The 7,011-nt window shown below is 48.6% G+C and overlaps 1 protein-coding gene across 1 annotated transcript in view; it reads left to right on the top strand.

Annotated features, from left to right (window-relative positions):
• Positions 1-7,011, top strand: part of COL4A4 (collagen type IV alpha 4 chain) — a 104,661-nt gene that overhangs the window by 5,161 nt on the left and 92,489 nt on the right. The window lies entirely within an intron of this gene.

Genomic DNA, 7,011 nt, shown 5'->3' on the forward strand with positions numbered 1-7,011 from the left:
GCTTCTTATCATTCCACCCTCTCACTGCAGGGGACCAAGGTCCGGGGCACATCAGCATCTTGCTCAGGTTCACCCAGAGCAGAGCTCTTGACACTCACACTAGATTCTGTTCCGTGAAGCTCAAGCACTCCCTGGGTTACTGTCTGTCAGGTCTCTAACATTTATTAGCAGCCCTCCTATGTTCTCACAGCAGCAGCTGGCAGCCCGTTAATTCATTTGTGATGTTGTTAGATCCAACAATCCTTTAATTAAAATCACTCCCACAATTTTATGAGAAAAGAGTGTGTTTTAGAAGGTTTTGCCAATTCTTGAGTCTCTCAGTCCATCCAGGCTGCTGTAACAGGTACTTGGGTTAAACAACAGAAATGTGGTTCTCACACTCTGGAGGCTGAGAAGTCCAAGGTCAGGGTGGCAGCACTTTCAGCATCTGCTGAGGGTGTCCCTCCTGGATCGCTGTGTCTGTCTGCTCATCGTATCCTTGCACTGTGGAGAGAAAGAGCTCTCTGGGGTCCTATTTTTTGGGGGGGTCCAATTTTTAGGGGCACTGACCCCACTCCTGAGAACTCCACTCTGAGGACCTAATGACCTCCTAAACACTCTAGTTCCTAACACTATGACACTTGGGGTTAGGATTTCAACATAGCAGTTTTTAGGGGGGATACAACTGTTCAGTTCACAACTGTGTCCAAATCAATCCCCTAGGGCTGTATGTGATATTGAAAAAGCATAATTCAGTAAAGAGCCATCTACAAGGATGCAAAATTTTACCTCCCCGAAAGTGGGGACTGTATATTTTCCCCACTGTATTGCTTTGTCTTCACACAGTAGGTGTGCAGTGTGTGGGGGCTCCTTTGTTGAGCTGTTTATATTATAAGGAGCTACATTATTGAGTGTAAGTTACGGCAACCCCCTTCATGTTTAAACTGCTCTGCTGCGTCTTCAATAGGTCCAAAAATCACCGGAATTTACCTCGAGCTTTCGATCCGCTTTCACATTATAATTTAGAAAGTGAAGCTGCGGAGAAACAAGGTCTGACCAGTGAAACCAAGTGATGGAGGAAGTGCTGTAGCTTTTCCATGGAAACATACATATTATGTAGGAAAAAAATCCCGGCCTTTTTGTGAAGTTATTAAAATAAACATATCAGGACTGTACAAATGCAAAAAGAAATCTGTGTATCTAGACTTTAAGACCTTTGAGCTTAAAACCCAAGAGAAACCAATTGGAGCAGCTCTTTGGTAGGAAGAGACTGGGGAGAGCAGAAAAATAAGAGGACCAGGGCTGGGATGAGGCCAGCTGGGTGGTGGTGGGGGCCCAATGTAAATGAGGCTGCTGCCAGTTGTTTACAGCCCTGCTGCTCTGGGCCTTACCAAACCTCACTCGCTCTAATTCAGTGGTTTTCAGCTGAGGGTAATTTTGCTTCTTCCCCAGGGACACTTGGCAATGTCCAGAGGCAAGTTTGGTTCTTGCAGCTGGCTGCCGAGGGTGCTACTGGTGTCCAGAGGGGAGAGGCCGAGGAGGTGCGGCTGCACGTGTCACCACACACAGGGCAGCCTACATGCCTCAGACTCGCTCGTCCCCAAATGCCAGCTGTGCCCAGGCTGAGAAGCCCTGTTGTTCTAATCCCACAATCAGCTCTGTGAGGCAGGCAGATTTAGTATTTCCATCTGCCAATACAAGAATCCCAAATTCCCACCTTCTAAACAACTTGCTCATTTGCAGAAGAGTGAGTTGGGACTCCAGGCAGGCATCTGGCTTCAGCAGCCTCATTTGTGCCACCGTCCTGGAAAGATAATACCAAGGTTCCAAATGGGTGTTAGCATCACTTTGGGAACTCGGGTGGGCACCTCCGCGTGACCAAGCCTCAGGTTCCTCATATTTACCCCGACTCTTCTATTTCTTTGGGCAGTTAAACAAGCACAACGCATTCTATGAGCACAGGGTGAACTTCACTGCCTCCGAAGTGCTCTCTGTGTGGTGCAGGCTCGGGGAGGGAGCTGCTCTCTGCTCCTGGGTGGTCGGAGAGAGCTGTGTGTGACACCAGGGAGCCACTGCCCTTCCTCAGACAGACGGCTCCCCCACCAGAAGGCTGCAGATCACTGGGCACATTTTCCAGCTGAGAATGTGGGGGCATGGCCTGTGCATAATTGGCAGGTGGTTTGAGAGGACAGCACGTTCAAGTCCTCTGCAGCCGGCCAGCCTTCTGAGCTGCAGGCAGCTCCAGGTGGACTGTAACAATAAGAACACATCAAATTCCAGAGGCTCAAGGCATCGCCCCGAGGCTGCGCGGGCCTTGCCCATTCGTGGCATAGCTGGGCATTCCTAAGCAGGAAATGGTTTCTTTCTTTGGGTTAATGGCCAAGTGGGTAGTTTGATCAAGCTGCACATCAAAAGTGCTGTGTCTAAAGCAACTGTTGACAGGCAAGGCTGGCCTTGTGCTCTGGGGAATAAAGTCCCCCTCCTCAGTGCACTGCAGGAGGCTCTTAATCTGGGTCCTCACCTATATCCCTGTTAGGTCCTTTTGACCTCTCCTGCTACAGCAGATGGGCCACTCCCTCCCTCCTGAAGAGAGTGTGAGCATTCCCACCCCTCTACCTTCTCTGAGGGCCTCTCACTGACACTCGGCCCCTGCCTTCCTGCTCACCCAGCCGGTCCTGAGGTCTCCCTTGTGGGACCTCTTGCAGGCTGTCACTTGTCTGTGTATTTTGCACTCCTCCTGCCCTGTCCTGTAGCTCTGGTTGGGCTTGAGTGAGAGGGACCAACCTCCTGGATTAGATCGGAAGCACACGCCCATCAAGGGGCATCTTGATAAACGAGTAAACTTTAATCCTGACTTCTGACCCATGGTGGACACTCCGCAAGTGTAATTTGCCTGCCTTTGTTTCTCCCCTTTGGGAGCTAGGGCGTCATTTTTCTTTTTATTTTTTTATTTTTTACTTTTTTGAGATTATTACAATAGGTAGCATGAAACCGGCAGTTAGTAAACATAAACTAGTGAATGCAATTCAGATTCTAGCCTGGACACGATTTTGGAGCCTGAGCTGCTGGCCAGGGGGCATGCTGCAGACCCACAGAGGTGCCTGCTGTACCCAAGGGCAGGTCTGTCCCCCCCTACACTAGCACTTAGGCCTACTATGAAGTGAGTGATCTCACATAGTTCAAATTCCCCTGTGAACGTCAGGTAGGTTGAAATAAGCACTTTGAGCCCTTAAACGGCTGAAAGGCACAGCCCAGAAAGAATTCCGGTGAGGGTGGGAGACCACAGCGTCCCGCTTTGACCTTTTGCAGGTTCAGGGCCCTCACCTGGGATGTGTTAGGGAGCTGGTCTGTCCTTCTGAGCTCCAGCATCCTTTGGTTCTGTGAAATGAGATGTTCACATATGACAGTCATTGAGTTGGTTTCCCAAGGGACTTGTGACAAGGCCTTAACATTTCCTGACCACCTTAGTCTTCCTCTAAGGGTTAGAATGAGGTGGTGCTGGACAAGCTTTGATATTGTTTTTTTATCAGCTTTAGGGGAGGGAGCCCGTATGTATTTAATTCTTGTCCCCTTGCAGCAATAATGACACATCCTTACAATGAGGGACATTAAAAATTCAATTTTAGTATAATGGGGATGTAAAAGACACCTTCTATAGTTTTTTCCAGAATAGAATAGCGCTACGTTTTTTGTTTTTTTTTTCCATTCCAAGGAGTTTAGAAATCAATGGTTGGGATGTGGTGGTTTTATGAACAAGGAAGTCAGATGGCTTAAAACTCAATTGTCTTAGAGTTTTTGGCTGGAAACCCAATCAAACATTTGTGGGTCACTCTTCCTTTTGGGAATTTCAAATCACGATAAAATGTGCACAAATTTTTCCTGCCGTCTCATTCACTGGTCCCTGCATTCCGTGATAGAAATGGAATGTATGTGGGGAATTTTAATTATGGTTAAAGTTTTTCATTTCATCAAATTATTTGTACTCAGAGTTCTAGAACACAGTCTGTCTTTATCACCCACACAGCTGTGCGTTAGGACACTTTCTAACTGGAGCTGCAAAAACGTTTCAGAGCAATAATTTGTATGTTCCAAAATTCACGTGAGTTAATTGTATTCTATTTTGATGTTAACAAGTTCCAGTGACAACTGACAGTTGACAAAGTTGGTCTGTCCACCAACCCCTGAGCTTTTGGTATCAGCCTTTTGGGGTTTTTTATTTTGCTCCATCCTTCCTCTCCAAGAACTCCCTGGCTCATTGTGGAGAATTCCCTGATACGTGACATCCCTGTCTGAGGGGACAGACTGAGATGCCTTTAGGAGACAGCAGGTGGCCTGAGTTATAGGGCCTCGGGAAGAGACCATTGTACTGGGGCTACAGGGGCTGGACATGGGATTTGTCATGTATCAGCATCAGAACCCATAATTCTTCTAAAACCTAAATCTGAAAATGTTTAGTGCCTAACAATTAAACCAATTTCTTAGTGGAATTTGGCTACCAGCTTCCAGTTTACAACGTGGGCTCTGTTTGCTAAACTGTCCCCCAGTGTGGGGAACAGTAACCCTGCTCTTGGAGAATCGAAAACTTGCAAAAGTTAAAGGGTGGATCTTCAGCTGTGGGATGTCCTATGTGGGTGTTTGCGAAACTATTTCCAAAAAAAGTTCAGAAGCCCTGGGGAAGTAGAGGAAAGATCCTTGCCTATAATTTATATTACTTATACTATTAATAACCACAGTGGGAGAAGCAGGTAGCTGACATCTCGGCAGGAGAATAACTGCACCTGATCTCGCTTTCTGTCTGCTGAAAACCCTTTTTACATCTACCAACTGTGTGAGGAAGGAGACAGAGCCAGCTGACATCTGCCTACTCCACGCTCCAACACATTATTTATTTTCCAAACGGGCCAAGGACAGATATAGAAAACTAATACAGCAGAACCTCCTTTTGGAAGCCTCCTTGCTGTCTGGGCTTGAAGGTGGGTTTTGCAGTGCCGGCCCTGGTCAGTCACCTCATTAAATTGTCAGTGATTTGCAGCAGAGCCTTTGGTCTCCTCAGTGGAGTTCAATTCCATAGCAACAACTGCCGAGCTCTGCGACCCAGAGTGAACCCAGGCCGACCGGCCCTGTACAGAGCTCAGCAAATGTGGGGCCACCGAGCTGAGCTCGAGAGGAGCAGGGTCACTGCCGCCTGAGCACTGAGGCAGCCTTGTTATTGGCCAGAACTAAGGATTAGCAAGCAAAGGGTGCACCTCAAATCAGGGCACACTTGGGGGGAAAATATTCTATCCAGGAAAATGTAGAGCAGTGAGTATAAGAAAACCGCTCTAGTGAGTGGTTAGATCTGACTAAATTGGTGAAGGTGTGGAATGAATTATGAAGGTTTTAGGAAAAAGCAAGTTTCTCCTTTTGGCATCATTTTAAATAATTTGCCAAGAAATCCACAGGGAAACAGGTAAGGGGCTTGTTTTGTCGCTTCCCTGCCATTCAATCTTTTTAGTCTTTCCTTTTTTTTTTGACACAGAGTCTGACTTTGTCACCCTGGGTAGAATGCCATGGCATCATCCTAGCTCACAGTAATCTCAAACTCTTGGCCTCAAGAGATCCTCCTGCCTCTGCCTCCTAAGTAGCCAGGACTACAGGCACCCACTGCAGCACTCAGCTAGTTTTTCTCTTTTTAGAAGAGATGGGGGATCTTGGCTTGGCTCAGGCTGGTCTGGAACTCCTGAACCTCAGGGATCCTCCCGCCTCCACCTCCCAAAGTGCTAGGACTAGGTGTGAGCCACTGTGTCCAGCCTCTGTCGTACAGTCTTACCTTCAGTGAATAGTGATGCCTTTCCATTCATTCGGCAAGTAACACTGAGCACTTCCTTCATGCTGGGCAGTGGGGCCTCAGGGAGAAAGAGTAAAGTCGTGCCCAGGCTGGAGCTCAGCGCCTAGGAGGAGAGACCAAGACGACGGAGCTCAGCGCCTAGGAGGAGAGACCAAGACGACGGAGCTCAGCGCCTAGGAGGAGAGACCAAGAAGACAGAGCTCAGCGCCTAGGAGGAGAGACCAAGAAGACGCACCTCCACTGTTACCTCTCCTGCCTGGCGAGGGCCGGCACTGCGGCAGGTGCTCAGTCCACATCAGAGAAGACATAAGGCCAGGCCCTCGCACCCTCGCCGTGTGGATAATTGGCGCCCTAACTTGGTTTCAGAGGAGCATGTGTGGGTGAGAGAGCACAGCAGGGACAGAGAGCTGTGGGCTTGGATCTGGTGGGATTAGAGGTCGCTTCGCCACAGCCTGGCAGAAGAGCATCATCTTCATTCCTGGGGCAGCTAGAACAAATTATCAGGTACTTGGTGGCTTAGTACAACCCTCATGTATTCTCTGAGAAGTTCTAAGAGCTGGAAGTTCAAAAACCAGAGGTGGCACTGCTGGGCTTCCTCCCTAGGTTCCAGGGAGACGCTGGTCCCTCTTCTTCCGGCCTCGGGCAGCTGTCCGCACCGGTGGCCTCCTTGGCTCCTCACTGCTCGTGCCATCTTTGTTCCACCTTCCTGTGTCTCTGAAAGACCTGTCTGTGTCCTTCTTACAAGGATGCCTGTGATGGTGTTTCGGGCCTCCCACCTGGAGGAACCAGGATAAACACTTCCTCCACTCACGGTTCTTAACTTCATTGTGTCTTTTGCCATCTAAGGGAATAGCCACAGGTTGCAGGGATCAGGACATGGACTTTTTTTTTTCCATGAGCACCAGTCAGCTCCCCATGAGTGCCCAGGCAAAGAGAACAGCCTCTATGGAGGCCCCGAAGGGGGAAGGAGATGGGCTGGCATGCTTAAGGGACCAACAGGTGCCCAGAGAGACATAAGGGCACCAGTGGCATCAGACGCAGCTGAAACAGCAGATAGATTAGGAGAAGCATCTTAAACCTTTGAAAGATTTTAGGAAGGGAAGAAGCAGGTTGGACTTATATTATAAGAAGATCATTCTGGCTGCTGTTTGGAGAATATGGCATTAGGGGACGGAGGGCAGTGTTAGAGCAAAACTTTTAGGAGG

The sequence above is a fragment of the Otolemur garnettii genome, unplaced genomic scaffold (assembly GCF_000181295.1).
Source record: "Otolemur garnettii isolate 467f Iridium unplaced genomic scaffold, OtoGar3 scaffold00013, whole genome shotgun sequence".
Lineage (NCBI taxonomy): Eukaryota > Metazoa > Chordata > Mammalia > Primates > Galagidae > Otolemur > Otolemur garnettii.